A 26443-nucleotide genomic window follows, 5' to 3' on the forward strand; every position below is an offset into this window, starting at 1 on the left:
AGCACACCCTCACGTTCACACACAAAACGTTACAGCTGCATCCTGAACTCAAAGCTGATTTCTCCCACCGCCTCTCCTCCTCTGAGTGGGCAAGCGTTGATGCTTGAGGGACGACTCCAGTACAGCTCTGCCAGCACGTGACTGCTGTTTTGACTTTCCCTGTGGCAAGCAGGATTATAAAGTATACGGTTGGCCAAAAAGTCCCTTTGGTTTTTAAGTAAAAGCAAAGACACATTTTTCATTTTCACCAAGAACTTTATTGACCAATATATTCACCCCTTTGTTCCACTACCTTCTGCCATTTTTCAGGCAACTCCATAATTCCGTCTTCCCAAAACTTTTTATCTTTTTGAGCAAAGAACTGTTCCAGGTGCCTTTTACAGTCTTCTAGGGAATTGAAATTTTTTCCATTAAGAGAATTTTGTAAAGACAGAAACAAATGGAAATCCGAAGGTGCAATGTCTGGTGAATACAGTGGATGAATCAGAACTTCCCAGCCAAGCTGTAATAGTTTTCGCCCGGTCATCAAAGAAACATGCGGTCTTGCATTACCTGATGGAAGATTATGCATTTTCTGTTGACTAATTCCGGATGCTTTTTGTCGATTGCTGCTTTCAGTTGGTCTAATTGGGAGCAGTACTTGTTGGAATTAGTCGTTTGGTTTTCCAGAAGGGGCTTATGATAGAGGACTTCCTTCCAATCCCACCATATACACATCACCTTCTTTGGATGAAGACCAGCCTTTGGTGTGGTTGGTGGTGGTTCATTTCACTTGCCCCACGATCTCTTCCATTCCACATTATTGTACAGTATCCACTTCTCATCGCCCATCACAATTTGTTTTAAAAATGGAACGTTTTGTTACATTTCAGTAGAGAATCACATACGGAAATATGGTCAAGAAGGTTTTTTTCGCTTAACTTATGTGGAACCCAAACATCAAAGCGTTTAACATAACCAAGATGGTACAAATGATTTTTCAATGCTTGATTTGGATATTTTGAGTATGTTGGCTATCTCGCACGTGGTATAACGTTGATTGTTCTCAGTTAATGTCTCGATTTGATTGCTATCAACTTCAACTGGTCTACCCGACCGTGGAGCATCGTCCAGTGAGAAATCGCCAGCACGAAACTTCACAAACCACTTTTGACACATTCAGTTGGTCACAGCACCTTCTCCATACACTGCACAAATCTTTTTTTGCGTTTCAGTTGCATTTTTACCTTCTTGAAATAATAAAGCATAATATGCCGAAAATATTGCTTTTCTTCTTCCATCTTCAATATTAAAGTGGCTACACAAAAATTCGCCGATTTTGATGAGTTGTTTTTTTAATGCACATGATATGGCAGCTGTCACAATACAATCTAACAAAATTGTTTCAAATGAAGTTAAAGACAACTAAGGGCTACTAGAGCCAGTTTATGGGAAAAAAATGAATGAATTTTTAAGCCAACCCAATAGATCCATCTATGCTGGCCTACTCCAATGGACACTTAAGCAAATTAGCATTTTTAGGAAGACTGCAGAGGAATGTCCAGAATTCTGGTAAATCTGAATTCTGTTTACCAGAATGCCATGTGCATTTTTTCTAAAGGATTGCTGCCAGTCACTCACTGATGCCTTTGGAAGTCCCCATAGGGCCTCCCAGGCAATACACCCCTCAATGGGGAAGACATAGACAGGGACTGGCCTGCAGCTGTCTCTGAGGACAGCCTTGCTCTGCTGAAAAAGAAAGAATAGGTATTTCCAATAGAATTTTGCTTCTGAAACAAACATAGGTTTGGAAAGTTTTAGGTTTGAACATTAGGACATTAGAAAATAAAAGTGATCACAGAGTCCCTGCAGACCCTTGATGTCCATGGTCCCTCTGAGTGTAGAACAAATGTGCCCCTTCTCCTGCCTCCAGGCAGTTTTCTTCAAAATATAAGACTCTCCCCCTTTACTTCCTTTGCAGTCAGGTAAATAGGAGGAGGCAAAGAGGCAATTTGCTGGTGGCCTCCACTGATGGCTTAGAGGGCCTACAGAGATATGCCAGGGCCAGGACTAGCTCTCACAAGCCTCCAGTTCTCAGTCTGAGGCACAACAGAGGCCTGAAAGAATTTGACAGTTTAAGAATCGTCTCTTACAAACAACCATGTGACACTGCAGAGCTCTGCAAAGATTGTACCCACAAGTACATGATAAGGTATGAGAAGATATTCTCTAACCCTTTCTCCTCTACAGGCTTTCCTCCCAGTTAGGAATTAATTATGGGACTTCTCCAGAAAAACTGGAAGACTTGAGAAACATCTAGTTGACCGGTGTTCTTGGGCACTCACAAACACATTTTTCAGGGCTTGGGTAGAATTTATAGCATCTTATTTTCCAATTAAAAGAATCCAGGGGCCTCCCTGGTAGCGCAGTGGTTAAGAATCCGCCCGTCATTGCAGAGGACACGGGTTCGAGCCCTGGTCCGGGAAGATCCCACATGCCACAGAACAGCTAAGCCCGTGCACCACAGCTACTGAGCCTGCACTCTAGAGCCCACGAGCCACAATTACTGAGCCCGCACGCCACACCTACTGAAGCCCACACACCTAGAGCCCGTGCTCCGCAACAAGAGAAGCCACCGCAATGAGAAGCCTGCACACCGCAACGAAGAATAGCCCCCGCTCGCCACAACGAGAGAAAGCCCGTGCGCAACAATGAAGGCCCAACAGAGCCATAAATAATAAATAAATAAATAAATATTTTTTTAAAAAAGAATCCAAATGTTACTGTATTTATAGCCCATTTCATACAATTTAACACTTAGTTCTCTGCTTGTTTCATTATGTAAAACTTGCATTTTTCCAATCTGATCATAAACTCACTGAGGGCAGGGATCTTTACTTCTTTGAATCCCCCACAGGACCAAACACAGAATGGAGGAGCACAATACTGGTGGTCAGTGGAAAATGACCACAGGACCATGTCTGGAGGCCTGGGTAGCTTCTCTGCCCCTGCACATTTCAGCTGGGAATAAGGGCTGCAGGAAGCACATAAGCCTCTGAGATGTAATTTCTTCATCTTAAGATTGCCCTGCTTACCTTACCGGTTTGTTGGGAGGATCAAATAAGATAACATATGTGAAAGTATTTTGTAAACCAAGATTTGCTAGCTACAGAAATGTAAGAAATCTTCAGAAGAGGCACTTAGTAAATATCTGATTAATTTTTAATGATAAGGCATTGTCTTCCCTTCTCCCCTACATTCTGTTCCTTTAGGGGGGCTATTTCTCAGGATTTATTTTTATTTGAGTGGCAAAGACACTCCACATCTTCCTGAAGCTGTGTGAAATGTCCCTTACTGCAATTCACCCCATAGTTACCTTAAAATTTGATTGAAGTCTAAACAAACCAACCAAAAAAGTCACAAAGCATGCCATGGTCACATCTATCACACAGGGCTCCGGGAGCTCAATGAATTTGTAACCCACTAGGGTTTCAGAGCCTTCCTTGTGCTATATCGGCTCACTCAAATTGTACCCAAGGCAAGGATTATGTATATTTCTATATTCTCGCACATACTTGATACAGGTGACTGGCAGATCATTGCTCTAAGCCCAGGCCAGCTGAGAAGAAAATGAAAAACATGACACCTTGTATGGGAAATTTTACAAAGAGATGACACTATGAAACAGACTTTTAGAATTATTCATTCATTTATAGTCTTTATTTTCTATTTATTCTTAGCAGAGGAGACAATCTCCTTGTAGTAACAGAATTCTATATGATACATTAGAAAAATCTTTTTTCTAAACATCGTTATTCCTCAAATGCTTCTGGAAGATACAAAGTTTAGTTGCGGGGTTTCTTCTCATTTAACCGAGGAAAAAATGGAGATGCTAAGACATAAAATAAGTTGTATATTCTAGGGATTAGCTTATATAGATTTCTGATCCCCTATCTAATACTCTGGATCCACATAATGTGAAAGTAAAAATAACTAGAGAACTGATGACTTGTTTCTGGTAAGTATTGTCATCTCTTACTGAAATTTTAAAATTTTATTATCTTCAATTAATTCATGAAAACTATGCGAGCCTATTTTTTTCCAGGTTCAATCATGGAGTGTCAACTGTAGGACTTACATACAGGGTTGAAGCATTTTATTGGCATATTGAATCCAGACCAGTTCTGAACTCCACTGATGAAGATATTTATGATGCTCTTTTTATGCAACATAAAAAGAGGAATCTCTTTTTCAGAACTAACCAATCTAGAACAGTTTTCTGAAACCTTATTTTCTTTCCAAGTGTTTTTATCATGGAAAGTTTCAAACATATCCAAAGGTAGAAAGAAGAGTAAAAATGCGCCCAACTTCCATTCTTATGAACCCATCATCCAGCTTCAACATATGGTCAATCTTGTGAAGCCTGATGTTCACTCAACATTAGTAGCCAGTAAAATTAAACTCACATTATATGCCAATAAATTTTAATGCTCAGATACAATAACATGTTTATTTACATATATTTTCCTAAAATAATTTTATTTTCATCACACATTTTTCTTTCTCAGTCTTAAGTTTCTCTCACTTCCCCAGGGCTGAAGTGAGGCCAGCCCCTTCCATAGTCAATACTAGAGGAAAAATACTTAAAAGAAAGAAGTGGTAGATTTTAAGTGTATTAATCTGTTACTTATTCTCTTCCTGTGACACCGTGCCTTGCTCCCCTTGCCTGAAATGTTACAGGAAAATAGTGATGATGGAAAGGAAGCACTTTCAACAACAGAACTGATACTTTGTCACTTGTCAAGTGGCAGAATGAGGGGGTCATTCCATTCTTGATACTGAAGGGAGTGAGAGCCCCGGGGGCAAATATTACAACCCAAATGTTTCAAGGTGGAGAGTTTCTTGTACCTAACAGGTTACTTATTTATTTGATTATATGTATAAATAAATTTTTGCAGAGTATAGATAGTTTGCTGTATAGAATTATTATTCTAAGATTTATCAAAATGTATACAATTTGTAGCCAAATCATATCCATAGGGAACCTAAAATAATAATTTTTTAAAAAAGACATAAATTAGAGAGGGCAGACAGCAGAAGCAAGAAGAATTACAATTCTGCAACCTGTGGAAGGAAAACCACATTCACAGGAAGATAGACAAAATGAAAAGGCAGAGGACTTTGTACCAGATGAAGGAACAAAATAAAACCCCAGAAAAACAACTAAATGAAGTGGAGATAGGCAACCTTCCAAAAAAAGAATTCAGAATGATGATAGTGAAGACGATCCAGGACCTCGGAAAAAGAATGGAGGCAAAGATTGAGAAGCTGCAAGAAATGTTTAATAAAGACCTAGACGAATTAAAGAACAAACAAAGAGAGATGAACAGTACAATAACTGAAATGAAAAATACACTAGAAGGAATCAATAGCAGAATAACTGAGGCAGAAGAATAGATAAGTGACCTGGAACAGAATGGTGGAATTCACTGCCATGGAACAGAATAAAGAAAAAAGAATGAAAAGAAATGAAGACAGCCTAAGAGACCTCTGGGACAACATTAAAAGCAACAACATTCATATTATAGGGGTCCCAGAAGGAGAAGAGAGAGAGAAAGGACCCGAGAAAATATTTGAAGAGATTATAGTTGAAAACTTCCGTAACATGGGAAAGGAAATAGCCACCCAAGTCCAGGAAGCACAGAGAGTCCCAGGCAGGATAAACCCAAGGAGAAACATGCTGAGACACACAGTAATCAAACTGATAAAAATTAAAGACAAAGAAAAATTATTGAAAGCAACAAGGGAAAAACGACAAATAACGTACAAGGGAACTCCCATAAGGTTAACAGCTGATTTCTCAGCAGAAACTCTACAAGCCAGAAAGGAGTGGCACGATATATTTAAAGTGATGAAAGGGAAGAACCTACAACCAAGATTACTCTACCCAGCAGGGATCTCATTCAGATTCGACAGAGAAATCAAAAGCTTTACAGACAAGCAAAAGCTAAGAGAATTCAGCACCACCAAACCAGCTCTACAACAAATGCTAAAGGAATTTCTCTAAGTGGGAAACACAAGAGAAGAAAAGGACCTACAAAAACAAACCCATAACAATTGAGAAAATGGTAATAGGAACATACATATCGATAATTACCTTAAACATGAATGGATTAAATGCTCCAACCAAAAGACACAGGCTCACTGAATGGATACAAAAACAAGACCCATATATATATGCTGCCTACAAGAGACCCACTTCAGACCTAGGGACACAGACAGACTGAAAGTGAGGGGATGGAAAAAGATATTCCATGCAAATGGAAATCAAAAGAAAGCTGGAGTAGCAATTCTCATATCAGACAAAATACACTTTGAAATAAAGAATGTTACAAGAGACAAGGAAGGATACTACATAATGATCAAGGGATCAATCCAAAAAGAAGATATAACAGTTATAAATATATATACACCCAATATAGGAGCACCTCAACACATAAGGCAACCGCTAACAGCTATAAAAGAGGAAATTGACAGTAACACAATAATAGTGGGGGGCTTTAACACCTCACTTACACCAATGGGCAGATCATCCAGGCAGAAAATTAATAAGGAAACACAAGCTTTAAATGACACAATAGAACAGATAGATTTAATTGACATTTATAGGACATTCCATCCAAAAACAGCAGATTAAACTTCCTTCTCAAGTGCACACGGAACATTCTCCAGGGTAGATCACATTTTGGGTCACAAATCAAGCCTCAGTAAATTTAAGAAAATTGAAATCATATCAAGCATCTTTTCCGACCACAATGCTATGAGATTAGAAATCAACTACTGGGAAAAAAATGTAAAAAACACAAACACATGGAGGCTAAATAATAAGTTACTGAAGAACAAAGAGATCACTGAAGAAATCAAAGAGGAAATAAAAAAAATACCTAGAGACAAATGACAATGAAAACATGACAATCCAAAACCTATGGGATGCCGCAAAAGCAGTTCTAAGAGGGAAGTTTATAGCAATACAAGCCTACCTCAAGAAACAAGAAAAATCTCAAATAAACAATCTAACCTTACACTTAAAGGAACTAGAGAAAGAAGAACAAACAAAACCCAAAGTTAGTAGAAGGAAAGAAATCATAAAGATCAGAGCAGAAATAAATGAAATAGAAACAAAGAAAACAATAGCAAAGATCAATAAAACTAAAAGCTGGTTCTTTGAGAAGATAAACAAAACTGATAAACCTTTAGCCAGACTCATCAAGAAAAAGAGGGAAAGGACTCAAATCAATGAAATTAGAAATGAAAAAGGAGGAGTTACAACAGACACCGCAGAAATACAAAGCAACATAAGAGACTACTACAAGCAACTCTATGTCAATAAAATGGACAACCTGGAAGAAATGGACAAACTCTTAGAAAGGTATAACCTTCCCAGACTGAATCAGGAAGAAATAGAAAATATGAACACACCAATCACAAGTAGTGAAATTGAAACTGTGATTAAAAATCTTCCAACAAACAAAAGTCCAGGACCAGATGGCTTCACAGGTGAATTCTATCAAACATTTTGAGACGAGCTAACACCAATCCTTCTCAAACTCTTCCAGAAAACTGCAGAGGAAGGAACACTCCCAAACTCATTCTATGAGGCCACCATCACCCTGATACCAAAACCAGACAAAGATGCTACAAAAAAAGAAAATTACAGACCAATATCACTGATGAATATAGATGCAAAAATCCTCAACAAAATACTAGCAAACAGAATCCAACAACACATTAAAAGGATCATACACCATGATCAAGTGGGATTTACCCCAGAGATGCAAGGATTCTTCAATATATGCAAATCAATCAATGTGATACACCATATTAACAAATTGAAGAATAAAAACCATATGATCTTCTCAATAGATGCAGAAAAAGCTTTTGACAAAATTCAACACCCATTTATGATAAAAACTCTCCAGAAAGTGGGCATAGAGGGAACCTACTTCAACATAATAAAGGCTATATACAACAAACCCACAGCAAACATCATTCTCAATGGTGAAAAACTGAAAGCATTTCCTCTAAAATCAGGAACAAGACAAGGATGTCCACTTTCGCCACTATTATTCAACATAGTTTTGGAAGTCCTAGCCATGGCAATCAAAGAAGTAAAAGAAATAAAAGGAATATAAATTGGAAAAGAAGAAGTAAAACTGTCACTGTTTGCAGATGACATGATACTATACATAGAGAATCCTAAAGATGCCACCAGAAAACTACTAGAGCTAATCAATGAATTTGGTAAAGTTGCAGGATACAAAATTAATGCACAGAACTCTCTTGCATTCCTATACACTAATGATGAAAAACCTGAAAGAGAAATTAAGGGAACACTCCCATTTACCATTGCAACAAAAAGAATAAAATACCTAGGAATAAACCTACCTAGGGAGACAAAAGACCTGTATGCAGAAAACTATAAGACACTGATGAAAGAAACTAAAGATGATACAAACAGATGGAGAGATATACCATGTTCTTGGATTGGAAGAGTCAATATTGTGAAAATGACTATACTACCCAAAGCAATCTACAGATTCAGTGCAATCCCTATCAAATTACCAATGGCATTTTTTATGGAACTAGAACAAAAAAATCTTAAAATTTGTATGGAGACACAAAAGACCCCGAATAGCCAAAGCAGTCTTGAGGGAAAAAAACAGAGCTGGAGGAAGCAGACTCCCTAACTTCAGACTATACTACAAAGCTACAGTAATCAAGACAATATGGTACTGGCACAAAAACAGAAATATAGATCAATGGAACAGGATAGAAAGCCCAGAGATAAACCCACGCATCTATGGTCAACTAATCTATGACAAAGGAGGCAAGGATATACAGTGGAGAAAAGACAGTCTCTTCAATAAGTGGTGCTGGGAAAACTGGACAGCTACATGTAAAAGAATGAAATTAGAACACTCCCTAACACCATACACAAAAATAAACTCAAAATGGATTCAAGACCTAAATGTAATACTGGACACTATAAAACTCTTAGAGGAAAACATAGGAAGAACACTCTTTGACATAAATTACAGCAAGATCTTTTTTGACCCACCTCCTAGGGTAATGGAAATAGAAACAAAAATAAACAAACGGGACCTAATGAAACTTCTTTTGCACAACAAAGGAAACTATAAACAAGGTGAAAAGACAACCCTCAGAATGGGAGAAAATATTTGCAAATGAATCAACGGACAAAGGATTAATCTCCAAAATATATAAACAGCTCATGCAGCTCAATATTAAAAAAACAAACAACCCAATCCAAAAATGGGCAGAAGACCTAAATAGACATTTCTCCAAAGAAGACATACAGATGGCCAAGAAGCACATGAAAAGCTGCTCAACATCACTAATTATTAGAGAAATGCAAATCAAAACTACCATGAGGTATCACCTCACACCAGTTAGAATGGGCATCATCAGAAAATCTACAAACAACAAATGCTGGAGAGGGTGTGGAGAAAAGGGGACCCTCTTGCACTGTTGGTGGGAATGTAAATTGACACAGCCACTATGGAGAACAGTATGGCAGTTCCTTAAAAAACTAAAAATAGAATTACCATATGACCCAGCAATCCCACTACTGGGCATATACCCAGAGAAAACCCCAGTGTTCATTGCAGCACTATTTACAATAGCCAGGTCATGGAAGCAACCTAAATGCCCATCGACAGACGAATGGATAAAGAAGAGGTGGTACATATATACAATGGAATATTACTCAACCATAAAAAGGAACGAAATTGCATCATTTGTAGAGACGTGGTTGGATCTAGAGACTGACATACAGAGTGAAGTAAGTCAGAAAGAGAAAAACAAATATCGTATATTAACGCATATATGTGGAACCTAGAAAAATGGTACAGATGAACCGGTTTGCAGGGCAGAAATAGAGACACAGATGTAGAGAACAAACGTATGGACACCAAGGGGGGAAACTGGCGGGGGTGGTGGTGGTGGTGGTGGGATGAATTGGGAGAGTGGGATTGACATATATACACTAATATGTATAAAATAGATAACTAATAAGAACCTGCTGTATAAAAAAATAAATTTCAAAAATTCAAAAAAAAAAGACATAAATTATAATGATGAAGTTAGGTAGAAGTTATATGGTTTTAACAAAACTTTGGTTTCTTCTTTTACACTGTTCCCATGGTAAAAACAGCAAAATTCCTACCTAGATGGTAACACATACCATTCGTTCAATTTTAAGATCCTTGATTGCTCTTGGGAACAAGTATACTGCTGTGGCATGAAGTGGAAGGTAAAATTTGGAGCCAGATGAGAGAAAGAAGGCTCCTTTCAGAGGTAATATGTTCATGTAAACGTAAAAGTTATCAAAAAAGACTTAATAATCTCACCAAGTAATCTAAAGCTAAATTTCATAGGCAAGTTCCTTATAGAACTACCACAAACTTTGTAGAACTCAAGCCTTCCATGGTAAAAGGTTTTAAAACTTCTTTTAAAACAAATGCAATGGGTTTAATCTGTTTTGGTTTTATTTTATTTATTTATTTTTAATGCTTTTTTTTAACATCTTTATTGGAGTATAATTTCTTTACAATGGTGTGTTAGTTTCTGCTTTATAACAAAGTGAATCAGTTATACATATACATATGTTCCCATATCTCTTCCCTCTTGTGTCTCCCTCCCTCCCACCCTCCCTATCCCACCCCTCTAGGTGGTCACAAAGAACTGAGCTGATCTCCCTGTGCTATGCAGCTGCTTCCCACTAGCTATCAGTTTTACATTTGGTGGTGTGTATATGTACATGGCACTCTCTCACTTTGTCCCAGCTTACCCTTCCCACTCCCCGTGTCCTAAAAAAAAACAAACAAAAAAAACAAATGCAATGGGGATAGCAAGCCACAAAGTGTAGTGCAATGTTACTCATTATTGTTTGCTTTATCACCCACGGTAACTTGTTTTGCATCTAGCAAAGACCCAGAAAAATGTAAGGATGAATACTTATCATAATTCATTCCCATGTGGACTTTTAGAATCCAGGAAGACAGCTTTCCTTTTTGCTTCAATAGTTAGACTCTGAAAGGAATCTGGAAAGTGCTGCACACAGGAGTGGCTCTCAGTCGAAACTGGGCTCATCTCCAGCTCTGCTTAAGAGAGTTCATGCTGTCTACATGTGATATTGAAGGGAATGAGGAAAACAAACTTCCTTAATTAGTGTATGGTGCCAATGACCTTACTTCATTATGGAAGAAATAAATTGCATGTCTTCCTCAGCATATTCACAGTGAATCTCTGAGATACAGGGAGATATGGTTACTCAGTCAGAAGCGAGCATTTATTTATTTAAGAGAAATAAGCAATTCATAGGAAAACTTTCAACTTAACAGAGGGAGAAAAAACTTTATAAAAAGGTCAAGCCAGTAAACTTAAAGAAAGCAAAGGGAGTGAGGAAGAAACAACAATGAAGTATAATAAGTAATAAAAATAAAAAGAAATGGATAAAAATAAATATATCAATTACCACTAAAAATTTGAATGAGTTGCATTTCCCCTTTAAAAGACAAACTTTCAGATTGGGCTCAAAAAAAACCCAAAATTAAACTATGTATAAGAAATTCACTTCAAATAATGTGACAAAGGAGGTTTGAAAATAAATGGTTGGGCAAATCCAAAAGCATGAATGGCAATATTAATAACAAATTCAAGGCCAAAAGCATTAAGTAGGAACAAGAGGATGGAATGATCAAAGGCACTATGGCAGAGATTGCTAGATGCCTATGCCCATTCCTTGTCACCCTTGCTAACAAAACCTCATTTTAATTTGTTACAGCAATCTGTCTTGATACAAATTATTTTTCCCATCCTCTTTTACAATTAAGGGTGGGTAATAAGTTGTAAGCAGAGGTTAATGGGTGGGGCCTGTTGAAGTCTAATTCAGCTGGAAGCTATTCCTTTCTGCCTTCTTCTTTTTCCTCCTTCCTGACTGGAATATGTACGTGATGGCTGGAGCTTCAGGAACCATCTTGCAACGATGACTTGGAGACGAACACCACTTACTAAAGGTGGCAGAGCAGAAAGACACACAGAGCTTGCATTCCAGATGACCATGAAGCCCTGCTACCAGCCCTGGACTTCTTTTTACCATCAGGTATCTTCCATGTTTGAGAAAAACACATTTCTATTTATTTAAGCCACTATCATTTGGGTATCATTTTATATGCAGCCAGCTCAATTTCCTGCAGTACAGATATAAACATGAAAAAAATGTAATAGTTTTGGCTATGAAGAACTAAAAAAAGTACAAAATTTTAAAAAAATCAAAACTGCTAGAAAGACAAGCAGAATTTGATGAGATGACAACCATAGTAGTAGATACCTCTTTCAAAATTTGATATAATATGAAGTCAAAAACAAGTGAGAATATAGAAGACTATAATCTATAAGTTTATCATACATGAATGTATATGAGTATATGTGTGTGGTTGGTATACAGTAAAAAACTATAAATTTTTACCTTACAGAAAGAGAATATGCAATCTTTTCATATGTGTATGGAACGCTTACAAAATCAATCATGTATTTGGCCATAAAAGGTGAAAGCATATTGTGGTTTGGGTGCAGAAGATGTTGGAACCAGACAGTCTGTCCTACAGCTTGCCGGCAGAGTGACCTTGGGCAAGATACTTAACCTTGCTGGGCTTTCTGTCTTTATCTATAGAGTAAGACTCTTAATAGCTAGAAATGTTATCTTCTATAATTATTATTATCCCTCCTGGCCTAGCATTTTCCGGGTTGATGTCCATTTACCTACATAAAGCTGCTAGTGCTGCATATAACCAACTCTTGGTAGAGGTGCCAGGCCATCAGATGGCTGTCATTGGTCACAGCTTCCACTGGGAGGGTCAGGGCAGGATAGAAGGTTAACATTTCTCCATTTGGCCTCAACTGAACAGTGAACACAATGCTGTCTAGCACAGAATTCAAGAGCACCAAAAGAATGTTAAATGGATGAATTGTTACTTGCAGGAAAAGAAACAGGAACCATGTTTCCAATTATTCTTCATTTCAGACAACAACTAGCTGTTTCCATTGGCCGGCACAGTAGCTGAATGGGGAACACTATTGAGTAAACTCTGCTGAAAAAGGATGAATGTGGTCCAGTGAATTTTTTTGACACAGTCCCAGCTTTATTTTTGCCTATTACTGGCAAGCTAATATGGAGGACATTAGGAAACAATCAACAAAAACTTCGTAAATAAGGCTTAAAAGACAAGAATTATCTACGGCCCCCAATACATAAACTTTTTGTACCAACAAGGATCATTTGTGACATAAGGCAGAATCTCTAAATTTAGCTACTAGATACAAAAAGAAAAAACACATATCAATCTTTTTTTTAAACCCACCAAATAAAACATTTTTTAATCACAAAAGCAAAATATTGAAGTATTTATAATATTTTAAAATAGGCCAAGAAAAGATAGTATTTTCATGAGCAAGTACAGTAATATATGAAAATAAGAACACTATTATAAATACAACAGAAAAAATATTATTAATTGTATATTATAATAATTATTTCATAGAAGTAAATTATAAACATATAGGCTATGTTATAAATGATTAGTATTGAATATGTTTATATATTTTTAATAAAATTAAATTTAATGAAAAATATTATATAAATAAGAAACTTCAAAGTTTTATCTCTGAACTTAGAGGGAAAGCAAAAATGAACTGAAGATAGTAAGTTTATTTTAGGTCTCAAACCATTGATAAACTACCTGATGTCAACTGGGAATGAATGGGGTATTTGTTCCTTTGCTTTTGGGGACCTGTAGTACCATCATCAGAGTGGTATTTATGTTTTTGCATATTTTCCATGTTTCATCTCAAATATGTTGATGTACAAATAGATAAACTGAGGGTGGTTAATTTTTTGGTCCAAAATATTTCCTAACTCTCTGGCTGGTGCTAATTTCTCTCAGCATTATCTTAGTGTATCAATTCTTCACCAATCCCCACTCCTTCCTCTCTTTAAAAAAGGTTTTGTGTGATTACAAAATCAGCTCCCATTTTTCTGCTTAGAATGACCTTCTGGCCAACTCTCGCACTCATAAATATCCTTTCTCCGCCTCTGCTTAAGCTGTTGTCATTCACAGAAGCTCCATCTTCTTTCCACGTGTAAGAGAACATCAAACTCAGGAAGCAATTTTTTCCACCTATGGGGTTTCAGACTTACTCAGATACAATTCAAACAATGCATTGCTTCCCAGACGAAGATACATATAGGGTGCCCATCTATCAGGGAGGAAGACAGATTGGGGAGGAGAGACAGAGAGACATTGAAACAGAGAGGAGAGAGGCAGAGAACAGACTTCCTCTGTCTGAACTGTACTAGAAGTTGAGATTCTGTACTCCTTCTGTAACCCTGTTGATTAGCACAATTCTATCAGGACTACATGAATTTTTAAAAATTCAACTTGGTAGATAGTAGTACATATTTACTGGATTAAATTGATAAAATCAATGTTAAGAACTACGTCAAAATGATGAGAAGTTTTTTTTCTAGTCTAGAAGATATTTTGTAAGGATTTTTTTTTAATTCCAAAAATTGTCTTCCTAAAATTTGTATGAGTCTATCTAATCATGAAAGGCACGGGATCATCTTGCATTCCTGCCTGCTCCCAACACACAGAGGTCAGATACCTTGTTCTGCCCTCATCCTCATGATGGGAAGAGATGCCACAAAGTAATTTTAAAGGATAAAGAAGGATTAAGAAAAAACAGAGAAGAGGTTCTGACAAAAATGCAACCAACATATGAAATCAGCAATCTTTCTTTCCACGGAATTTATAAAGCTTCTTTGGATCTTTCTTGTCCCCTGGTACTTGTTTTCCCTTCACCAGACAGGGAAACTCAAATTTGCCTATTAAGAATGCCATCTGAGGGCTTCCCTGGTGGCGCAGTGGTTAAGAATCTGCCTGCCAATGCAAGGGACACGGGTTCGAGCCCTGGCTCGGGAAGATCCCACATGCCATGGAGCAACTAAGCCCATGTGCCACAACTACTGAGCCTGAGCTCTAGAGCCTGCAAGCCACAACTACTGAGCCCATGTGCCACAACTACTGAAGCCTGTGCGCCTAGAGCCCGTGCTCCGCAACAAGAGAAGGCAGGACAGTGAGAAGCCCGCGCACTGCAACGAAGAGTAGCCCCCGCTCACCGCAACTAGAGAAAGCCCACGCACAGCAACGAAGACCCAACACAGCCAAAAATAAATAAATAAATAAATAAATAAATTTATTAGGGAAAAAAAAAAAAAAGAATGCCATCTGCCTCTCTAAAAAAGGACAGACTGAGTGGGGTGGAGATGGTGAGGGGAAAGATGGGGGATTAAAAGTTTTTGAAGTTTGAAGAAGGAGGAAAGTGAAAACTGAAAAAACTAAATTTAATTGTCAGTTTCTTCTTCAAACATCACTTCTGGTTACAAGATAATTTGCAGTAGATGAAGACCATGTTTTTACAAACCTAACTCACATCATCATTCTAGTCTCTGATATATCTCTCTTCCATTTATTGGTCAATAAAGAAATTCATCTCACCCAGAATCCAATCATTTAAAATAAGTCACAATGCATGACTCAAGTTTCCACTAGCAACAGTATTTTTCCTCACATTAGATTTAATGTTTCTTTAAAGATTGGCTTGTAGGTTAGTTTCTTCCCCACTCCCAGGTAGCTATAGATTTTTGTTACACTGTGTCTGTTGTATAAATACGTTTGTGTGTGTGTGAGTGTGTGTGTGTGTGTATGAATAAAATATAATATGTACATATATAGTGTTTGAATAGGATTATAAACACATGTTTAGAGAAAATATTGATTTATCCAATTCACCCAAGGAAAGGACAAACTAAATAAAACAAATACCAAATTATAGAATACATCTGCCTTTCATTTTTAAAATCAAGTAATTTTTACTCAAATTTTACAAATCTGACTCAGTCATTTCTCATATGCTAGGGATCGAAATCTCCCTCATACATTTGAATTATTCATCATAGATGTCAAACATTACACAAAGATTTATGGTGAAATTAATACTGTGGATCAAGTATAAGTGGCTGCTCCCCAGTTGCATTTGACAGCATTTCTATCTTTCAGTGGTTCCTGATAAGTCTAACAACAGGTTTGCGGAAGTCAGAGCCTTTCTTGCTACAGTTACTGTAGGAGACATTTTCATGGCCATTCATGGTGTACAAGATAGGCAGACTTGAATTCATACTATCTAACTTTCTGGGTCATCAATTATGCTTACTGTTAAATTAATCCTTGTGCAGCTATATTAATCAACCCCAAACCAAATCCTTCAAAGGTTCTTCATTGCTTCTGGTCAAAGGTGAAAGGCTCATACTCCTAGGTCTTGCATTCATAGCCTTTCTCCACTTGCCTACTCACTGTTCGCCAAACGTACCCCGTACCTTTCCGCCTTCAGGCATTAACTCAAGCTGTTCTTCTCATCTAGAATATCTTCTTCCTTTTTCTCTACAAACCCAAGACTACTCATTTGCTTTGTAAATTTTGTGCATTTTAATTAAACAAAATAATGCATGGCAACATTCTTTTTAGGAAAATATTCAAACAATATAGAAGTGTACGTACAGCAAAAACTGAAAGTCCCTATGAATTCTAGCCCTCCCTTCACCTCCCCCATCACCTGCTGACCGCACTCCCACCTCCCAATTTGCTGGTATCTTTCCAACAATTTCTCTCTGCATTTAATACACATATAGTTTTTGTTTATTTCATTTTTTGGTAAGTGCAGTTAAACTACATACTCTGGTGGCTAGCTTCCTCCTCCTCAAGAACTGTATTAGGTTTCCTCTCTCCCCTGGAGCCCCCCTCACTGCTTTAGCATCCTCCCCCATCCCTCATTACCCTGCTTGGAACTTTTAACTCTTGGTATCCATGGCACTCTTCTGATCCATCTCTTTATGACATTGGGGTTTTAAACTATATTGATTAAATGTGAGTCTTATCACTGGAATGTAAAGTCTTTGAGGGCAGGAACTTACCTTCATCTTTTGTGGTGTTCAGAACTGTATTATGTAGGTATTCAAAACTATTTTCTTGAGGTAAGTGAACTTTAGGTTCCCCATTTCCTGATCTAAGGTGGGAAAGCTCTGCTTAAGTGGAGAGAAAAATAAAAATGTGCTATAATGAAGTACTTTAGAGTTTTCATGGTCTCTCCTAAGAATTCTCCCAATCTGTTCTACATGATGGGTTGGCAGGTTTCTACAAATCAACTGAGAAGCCCAGCAACTTTGTGAGAAGTCAGAGACCCCAGGCAAAATATTTCTTCTCTGATCTTTCAGACCAAGGACAGCTCCACCAGTAAAACACCCTCAGAGATGAAAACATTCTTATAGTGAAGGGGCATTTTCAGCACAGGCTGATGGGGGAAAGAGTTGTAAGGCAAGCACAAACTATCCAAGGAAAACACACTCTCTCAGACTTTTAGATCTAAAATTTCAACTCTCACTGGACCACTTCTCCAATGGAATTAATCACTGGCATAACAGCCACAGTAATTCAAAAAGCCTTTCACTCTTCCTGTTAACATAAAAGCTGTAAAGTCACACTTGACATTCCTTTTAAAAATGTTATTCTCTCAGATCACAGAGAAGGCAAAATAACCAGTAAAACAGATCTTCTCTTTTATTTTCAAATACTGTTTCTTCAACAAGTTACTTAATACTTCTATGCCTCAGTTTCTTTATCGATCTATAAAATGGATATAATAATAGTGCCTACTTTATTGGATACTGAGCATTAAAATGAGATAATCAAGTGCAGTATGTAGCAAAGTCTGGCTCATAGTAAGTCCTCAAAAATATTAGCGATGATGAGGATGATGGTGTTATGGCTTCTCACATCTATGTCAGGAGCTGAAAGGGTTTTCTACAAGGGACTTCAGCCAAAGAAGGGAGACAAGAAAGAACACCACTGAGATATTATTATAATGGTGAACATTATGAGTGACATTTCTTGGAAAATTCTATTCAGTTCCTTCAATCTCATTACAACAAATTTGCTTAGAATCTTTATTAAACTGACTGTTGCTCGAAATAAATGGGTTATTAAATGGAAAATCTCTTTTTGTTAAAATTTCCTCTGAAACAGTATTAGTCATAACTGCATTTTATATTCCTTTTGACATCTTACATGTCTTCTATTAATAGTCTCAATTCTTTAGTCCAAATAACCAATTGAAAACATCTAACTTAATATTTAATAACCAAAGATTTTATTTTATCAAAAAAAGTTGCTATTGGTCCCAAAAGAGAGCTTCTAAATCCTCCAATGGAGGCCATGAATCAAATCATGTAAAATTATTTTGGTTAATATGTAAATGCTTAGAATACTGCAGATATCCAAAGTACTTCAAATTGATAATTTTAGGGTCTCTAATAGTTATTGAGACACTGTGGACATACACAGAGAAAACCTAAAGCAATGAGCTGGTTAATTTAGACACGAAGATTCTCAACGTCAATTAATTGAGAGTTTCAGTTTGAATTACTCAATTATTCAATTGCTTACTTCACCTGGGCAATGTGTATATAATAAATTAACTTAGGCTATCTTAATGATTAATGTGTGTTCGTCGATGTACAGGCTAAGGGCATAAGATTTGAAGTCAGAAAGATGAGGGTTTAAATTTCAACTTGATAACCTCCTAGATCAGTGAACTTGGGCAAATTGTTTAACCTAAGCCTCAGTTTTTTCATCCCTAAAATATGAGAAACATTTATTTTGCTGATTTATAAGGATAAAATGAGGAAATACATATGAGGAATAAAATGAGGAAAGAGCTTAACTGACACTTAGTAGGTTGACAGGGTATTATTTATTTTTTCTTTTTTTAACCACTTCAGTTTCTAAGCTGTGATAATAAACAAGTAAATACATACTATATCAGATGGCAATAAACTTTGTATAGAAGAGCAAAATAGGAACCCTAAAGGTTTACCGATGGGGGAAGTGGTAGCTAAAAAAAGAAAAAAATAGAAGGAGACATAGATCAGGTGACTTAGCCTCACTCCATGCATATAAACATCAAGAAGCAAAGGGCAAGTTATGTTCTTTCCGCCTTTGTTGTTTCATGACTGTGATCGTCATAACCAGGAGGACACAGGCTAAAATTATGCAGGCAAGTGGAGAAGAGGAAGAAGTAAGGAGTGAGGAGGTGGGGGAGCTGAGAAACTCAGACTTCCCATTGATACCTGACAATGCAGTCGAGAGGATGAGTTGACTTGTACCAGCTCAGTTTCTTTTGATCATTTAAAAAATGATTATTTACAAAATAACATAACCACATTACAGAAAGGATATAACCTAAATACAGAAAATCTGAGATTTAGAAAAAAAAATAAGCCTATAATCCCATTAGCCTAATGTATTTAATATCAGCACTTGCATTCATTTCCTCCTAGTCTTTTTTTTTTTTTTTTTTTTTTTTTGGCCGCGCCGCATGCGGGATCTTAGTTCCCCAGCCAGGGATCGAACTCGTGCCCCTTGCAGTGGAAGCGCAGAGTCTTAACCCCTGGACTACCAGGGAAGTCCCCTCCTAGTCTTTTTTCATAAGCATATTTTTAATACATCTTTATTGGAGTATAATTGCTTCACATTGCTGTGTTAGTTTCTGTTGTACAACAAAGTGAATCAGCCATATACATACATATATCCCCATATCCCCTTCCTCTTGAGCCTCCCTCCAGCCCTCCCTATCCCACCCCTCTAGGTGGTCGCAAAGCACCGAGCTGATCTCCCTGTGCTATGCTGTTGCTTCCCACCAACTATCTATTTTACATTCGGTAGTGTATGGTACTGATGAACCGAGTGGTAGGGCAGGAATAAAAACACAGACATAAAGAATGGATTTGAGGACACGGGGTGAGGTGGGGGAGGGGAAGCTGGGGCCAAGTGAGAGTAGCATTGACATACATACACTACCAAATGTAAAATTGTACGCATATTTAAAGATAACTGATCATACTGTATACAATTGTGGATCCTGTTCCTTTAAATATAACATTGTTTCATAAGCATTTTCCTTGTTGCTAACCAGCTTTTTATAACTATCTTTTTAACAGTGAATAATATATCATTTAGTAAATGAACAGTAATTTACTTAATTTAACTATCTCCTTATATTGTTAGATGTTTAGAATCTTTCCAGTTTCTTGATACTATAAATATTGTATCCATATACATTTTCCTGCCTATTTTCTTTTCCATATATTATCTTCTTAGAATTGATTTTCAGAATTTCCAAAACGTAAAATGTTCCAGGACATCACCATTTTATGACTCTTTATATTTATTGCCAAATTGCTTTTCAAAGGGATTATATCAATATGCAGTCCTAAAAATAGTGGGTGAGAGTACCAAACCTCACTGCACCCTTGAAAACATTGGATTGTTTCATTATTAGTTTGTTTTTACTGCTTCAGTTTCCAGGCTATGATAATAAACTAGTAAATACATAGTATGTCTGGTAGTGATAAGAGGGTTGGAGAACAGCAAAGTGGTGAGAAGGAAAGTGCCAAGGGGGGGAGAAGAGTTGGTGGGAACCCAACCCTATTTTTTTAGGGTTTTATATAGGATGATCAGGAAAGGCCTTGAGGGTTCCTACTTTACTCTTCTACACAGGTATTTGAGTAAAAGCTGAAGAAGGTGAGGGAGTAAGGTATGAGAATGGTCTGAGGAAAGAGGGTTTCAGACAGAGAAAACACCAAGAAAGGCCCTAAGGAGAATTCATGCTGGATAGTCTTGGAGGAACAGCAAGAGGGCTAGTGTGGCTCCTGTGTATTGAGAAGAGGGCTGTGGGGAAGGAGATGAGATCAAAGGGAAAGTGGGCAGCCAGGACATGTACAGCTTTATCAGACATTGTGAGGACTTTTCTTTTATTTTGAGTAGGATGGGAAGGCATTGAAGGGTTTTGGAAAGAGTTGAGTCAGGAATTGATTTGTGTTTTGTATGATTAGCTGATTTGTTCGGAATGGATTAAATATGCTCAAAACCAAACAACATCTTTCCCAGCAAACCTCCTACATTCTCAGCATCTCCGTCAATGCTCTCACCCATCAGTGCTCAAAACCGCAGTCATCTTGCGCATCTCAAAACCAATCATGACCAACCCCAGTCAATTCTGCCTCCAAAATGTCTCTTGCATCTGCCTTCTCTATCCATTCCCATGACCTGAACCCCACCATGACAGTTTCTAACTCATCCCCCAGCCTTCTATTTTTCTGCTGACCACTCATACTACCCACACTGTCAGAGCAATCATCCTAGCAAAGCTGATCATTCATTGGTCTGCTCTTTATCTTTCTGCCCCTTCCTCCCCCTGCCCAAATAAGGTCCAGATTCTTCAGAAAGGAATTCGAGCCCTACCACAACCTGATTCTAATCTAGTGGTCAAAGATTATCTCCCATTATTATTCAGAATTAACTGTGCCTTCCCGTCTGACAAGTTTCCTGAACCAGCTTTGCACTTTCTTACCTACACCTTTGCTTACATTGTCTCCCCTTCCCTGCACCTTCTGTTTAAAGCCCCCTTCCCTTCCAGCCCCCATCCAGAAATCCTAGCCATACTTCCAGGACCACCCCAATCATCACCTTCATCCCCAAACTCCTTGGCTAGAATTATGCTTATTTCCTCTGTGCTCCCATAAATTCTACTCCATTATCCACACATTCAGTATCATATAATACCATAGTTTTGTGAATATGCTTTCTTTCCTACTAGGTGGTAAGTTCCATGTCTTGTTTATCCTTGTAACTCCTACAGTTATTTTACATTATTACAATGCCTTGACCTTAGTAGGTGTCCATTAAATGTTTGTGGAACTTAAATACCTAAAAGCCTTGTTGTTGAAACAGAACTAGAATTCAGGTCAGCTGATTCCCAGCTCCATATTCCTTTCCCAATACCATTCTATCTTTCTGACTTCTATGGTTCATTGTCATCCCATCTGAAGTACATTTGAAACCGCTAAGGAATTTTAAGGAAGGATGACTAAACAGAAAACAAATGCTGAAATTTATTTTCCATGTAGCTATTTAAGCCAAAGTGAATCTAATTTAGAGGCACTAAAATTTTGACTCTGAATTAAAAAACAAAACAAAACATGGTGCATACAGATCTAGAGACTTTTTTTTAGCTTCTTAGGGTTTGATTTTTGAGCTGCGCTTAATCTTTTAGGAGTCAAGTTGCCATGTTTCTCGGTATGCTGCAAATTTGTAGTCTGGGGATAAAAGAAAAAAGTGTGTGTGATTTTGCTTAATGGCTGACAGCAACATTTCTAGCCCCTAAAAATATGAGAGGGTTTAAACATTTGGGACGAGACCCTGAGACGAAGCATAATTCCTAACTATCCCAATCCTTCCCCTGCCTTCCCATCTTGAAAAAATATCTTAAGGAACTAGTGCTCTAAACTGGGCTTCCCCTTTGGTATTTGAAATTAAGTAAGTGAATTATACTCATGATACATGTTATACACAAGTATATGTAAAATGAGAGTAAAATTAAGTTACAGTATTTACAATATAGCAATAGCTAGTATCAATATGCACACATGAAAATTATTTTTGAGTGATGAACACTGATGTCTTAGGAAAAGGAAGATTTGACTGAGTTAAAACACATATGTTAGAGAACGGTTTAAGGTGGGGGCTGAAGGGAAGGAAATGGAGTGACTCTTTCTCTCCTAAACTAAGAAGGTGTTTTGCCACCTTCTCGTCATTGCAACTTAGAAGAGGGTAGCATTGCTATGAAGAATGTCCCATTGAGGTTTTCACAAATTCAAATGAAATGGGATGAAATTAAAGCCTTACATTTTACAGGAAAAAAAGGATGAAACTGAAGCACTAATTCATCTCCCTCTACTCCATCTCACTCTGAGCCTTACAGCAGTGACTGACCTGTGAATCTGACATGAATTGTAATATAGGATCATAGAAATGAAAGTAACCTCTGAAGTAGTTTCATCTACCTTCTATCCTTGGCAAGTAAGCCCCAAACCGTTACAAACAAAGAACTAGTATTTCAGAAACTTTCCCATAGGCAATTTTCCCCAGCTACAACCTAAATTCTACCTTACAGAATGGCATGGGCAATTTTTCTTGTGCTCCACAATGGAGACGTGAAAACAGTTTTTTGCCATAGCTAATGATCATAACCATTTCTGTATCACATGGGTTATATTTCTGTACTCTGGGGAGACAGCACAGAATAATGGGTAAGAATTCAGGCTTAGAGACAGATTAGTGCTTAAGCTACAGCTGTATCACAGGCAATTTACTTAAGTTCTCTAAGCCTCAATTTCCTCACCCATAATGTGGGAATGATAATACAGTCCAGCTGATCAAATTACTATGAAGAACAGTCTAGAACAAATGCTGTCCAATAGAAATATAATGAAAGCTGCAAATGTGAGTCATATATGTACTTTTAAATTTTCTAGTAGCCCCATTAAGAAAAGTAAAAAGAAACAGGTGAAATTAATTTTAGTAATGTATTTTACTCAACATATCCAAAATATCATTTCAACATGTAAAAAATATTAGTGAGATATTTTATTCCCTTTTTTGTACTAAGTCATCAAGATCCAATGTGTATTTTTTTTAAAATTATTTATTTATTTATTTTTGGCTGTGTTGGGTCTTTGTTGCGGTGCCCGGGCTTCTCATTGAGGTGGCTTCTCTTGTTGCGGAGCACGGGCTCTAGGCATGCGGGCTCAGTAGCTGTGGCACGCAGGCTCAGTAGTTGTGGAGCATGGGCTTAGTTGCTCCGTGGCATGTGGGATCTTTCTGGACCTGGGCTCGAACCCGTGTCCCCTGCATTGGCAGGCGGATTCTTAACCACTGCGCCACCAGGGAAGCCAACCAATGTGTATTTTACATGTACGGTTGGACTCAACTCAAACTAACCACATTTTAAGCACTTAATAGCCACCTGTGGCCAGGGGCTACCACAGTGGAAAGTCCAGGTCTAAAAAAAAGCTGTAAAGCATTTAGCATTATGCTAGGAATGTAGTGAATGCTAAAGTGTTGGGGCTTCCTTTGTTATCCTTAATATTCTTAGAGAACTTTGTAATCTTCCCAAAGCCTTCACTTCTCCAGACTGGCCCTGGCTATGATGCTCTTAGGAGTACCTGGATGGACTAGGTTACTCAAGCTGAGCCTTTCAGTTACTTCAAAGACCACTTCCTCGTGGCCACCCCCAACTATTGTCAGGAGAGGGCCACAAAAAGTGGGATCTACATGGAGAATATATCCACTGAGTGCCAATGACCTTTACATACTGACATGTTAAACCCCAAGAAAGAGGCACCACCACTAATCTGCCACCTTCTCATATAAATGGGACAGGATAGGACATTTGCTAAAGCAACCACGTGCTCCTATAATTTTCCCCTTGTAAGGATCCAGGTGCTATGCAATACATTGTGCTCAAAAGTTGGTTTGATAAATTAAACATATAGTTGGAGTGTGACCCAGCAATTCCACTGGTATACCCAAGAGAATTGCAAACATGTTGACACAAAACTTGTAAACAAATGTACACAGCAGCATTATTCATAACAGCCAAGAAGTGGAAACAACCCAAATGTCCATCAACTGATGAATGGATAAACAAAATGTGATAAATCCATACAATGGAATATTATTCAGTAATAAAAAGGAATGAGGTACTAATTCAAGCTACAGCATGGATGAACCATGAAAACATGATGCTCAGTGAAAGCCAGACACAAAAGGCCACATATTGCATGATTCTATTTACATGAAATACCCACAATGGGCAAATCCATAGAGACAGAGAATAGATTAGTGGCTTCCAGGGGCTGGGGGGAGGGGAGAATTGAGTGACTGCTAACAGGTATGGAGTTCCTTTTGGGATGCTGGAAATATCCTGGAACTGGATAATGGCAATGGTTGTACAGCACTGTGAATATACTAAAAACCACTGAATTGTTAAAAAAAGAAAGTTGATTTGTTGTCCTAGGGAAGCATGGTCAGATACACAAGTACTGCCAAATCCCCAGAATAGAGAGGTATTTGTAAGACTTTAAAAATAGAAGAGGGGGCTTCCCTGGTGGCGCAGTGGTTGAGAATCTGCCTGCTAGTGCAGGGGACACGGGTTCGAGCCCTGGTCTGGGAAGATCCCACATGCCGCGGAGCAACTAGGCCCGTGAGCCACAACTACTGAGCCTGCGCGTCTGGAGCCTGTGCCCCGCAACGGGAGGGGCTGCGATAGTGAGAGGCCCGCGCACCGCGATGAAGAGCGGTCCCCGCACCGCGATGAAGAGTGGCCCCCGCTTGCCGTAACCAGAGAAAGCCCTCGCACGAACCGAAGACCCAACACAGCCAAAAAAATAAATAAATAAATAAATAAAGTAGCTATAAAAAAAAACTTTAAAAAAAAAAAAAAAAAAATAGAAGAGATCACCTGTGCCCAAAATATTATTTGATAGGATATCATCTTTAACTACAGCACACATAATATCGTCTTTTCTCTCCTTACTCTTAAATTAAAATTGTTTTACATTTTAACATTAAGCATATTAACTACTAAGAGAGCACAAACCTCAAGGACACACACACATGTACATAAATATAAATGCATGTACCTATGTCAGAATTTTCTGAAAGAATGTACCTGTCACTCTTCTGTTCAAGGCTCTCCCATCACCCCCATCTCACCCTCAGGATGGCCCCACACGTCTCCAGTGCCACCTGCCTACCGTGTGGCAGGAGAGTGCAGCAGTTAAGACATGAGCCAGCCTGTGTAAAAGTCCAGGTCTCACTACTCACTAGCTTTACGACTTGGGTAACTTTCCTAACTCTTCTGTGGCTCAGTTCCCCTTTACAGTGGAAATGTAAGAGTGCCTGGGCTTGTGGCGAGGATTAACAGAATTAACATATATAAAGTGCTCAGGAGAATGCCTGACCTGTGGTAGATACTTTATAAGTGTTTTATAAATAAAAGTAAATAAATATTTAAAACCCTGTCCCGACAGCATGCCAACCTTGCTATAGAGCGTGCTTTCCCTCTGTCTGGAATATTCCTCACGATAGCTCCTTCCCTCTTTCCTTGTGCAAATATCACTCTATTCCTCTCCCTTGCTTGTTTCTGTTTGCAGCATTTATCACTTTCTAATATTCTATATGATAATTTGCTTTTGTATCTTCTTCGTGGCCCATCAACTCCTACTAGAAGGCAGGGATCTTACCTGTCTGTTTGCTACTCGGCCCTAAGCATCCAGGACAGTGTCTGCTGCAGAGAAGGCACTCCACCATGTTTTCTGAATGAATGAATGGACAGTGGTTACTTCTGGGCCGTGGCACTGGGGACGGGG

General features: G+C 38.1%; 1 protein-coding gene across 2 annotated transcripts in view; it reads right to left on the reverse strand.

Moving 5' to 3' along the window:
• The window catches only part of MKLN1 (muskelin 1), a 379019-nt gene that overhangs the window by 313122 nt on the left and 39454 nt on the right, over positions 1-26443 (reverse strand). The gene's annotated exons all lie outside the window — the stretch shown is intronic.

This window comes from Balaenoptera acutorostrata, chromosome 7, assembly GCF_949987535.1.
Source record: "Balaenoptera acutorostrata chromosome 7, mBalAcu1.1, whole genome shotgun sequence".
Taxonomy (NCBI): domain Eukaryota; kingdom Metazoa; phylum Chordata; class Mammalia; order Artiodactyla; family Balaenopteridae; genus Balaenoptera; species Balaenoptera acutorostrata.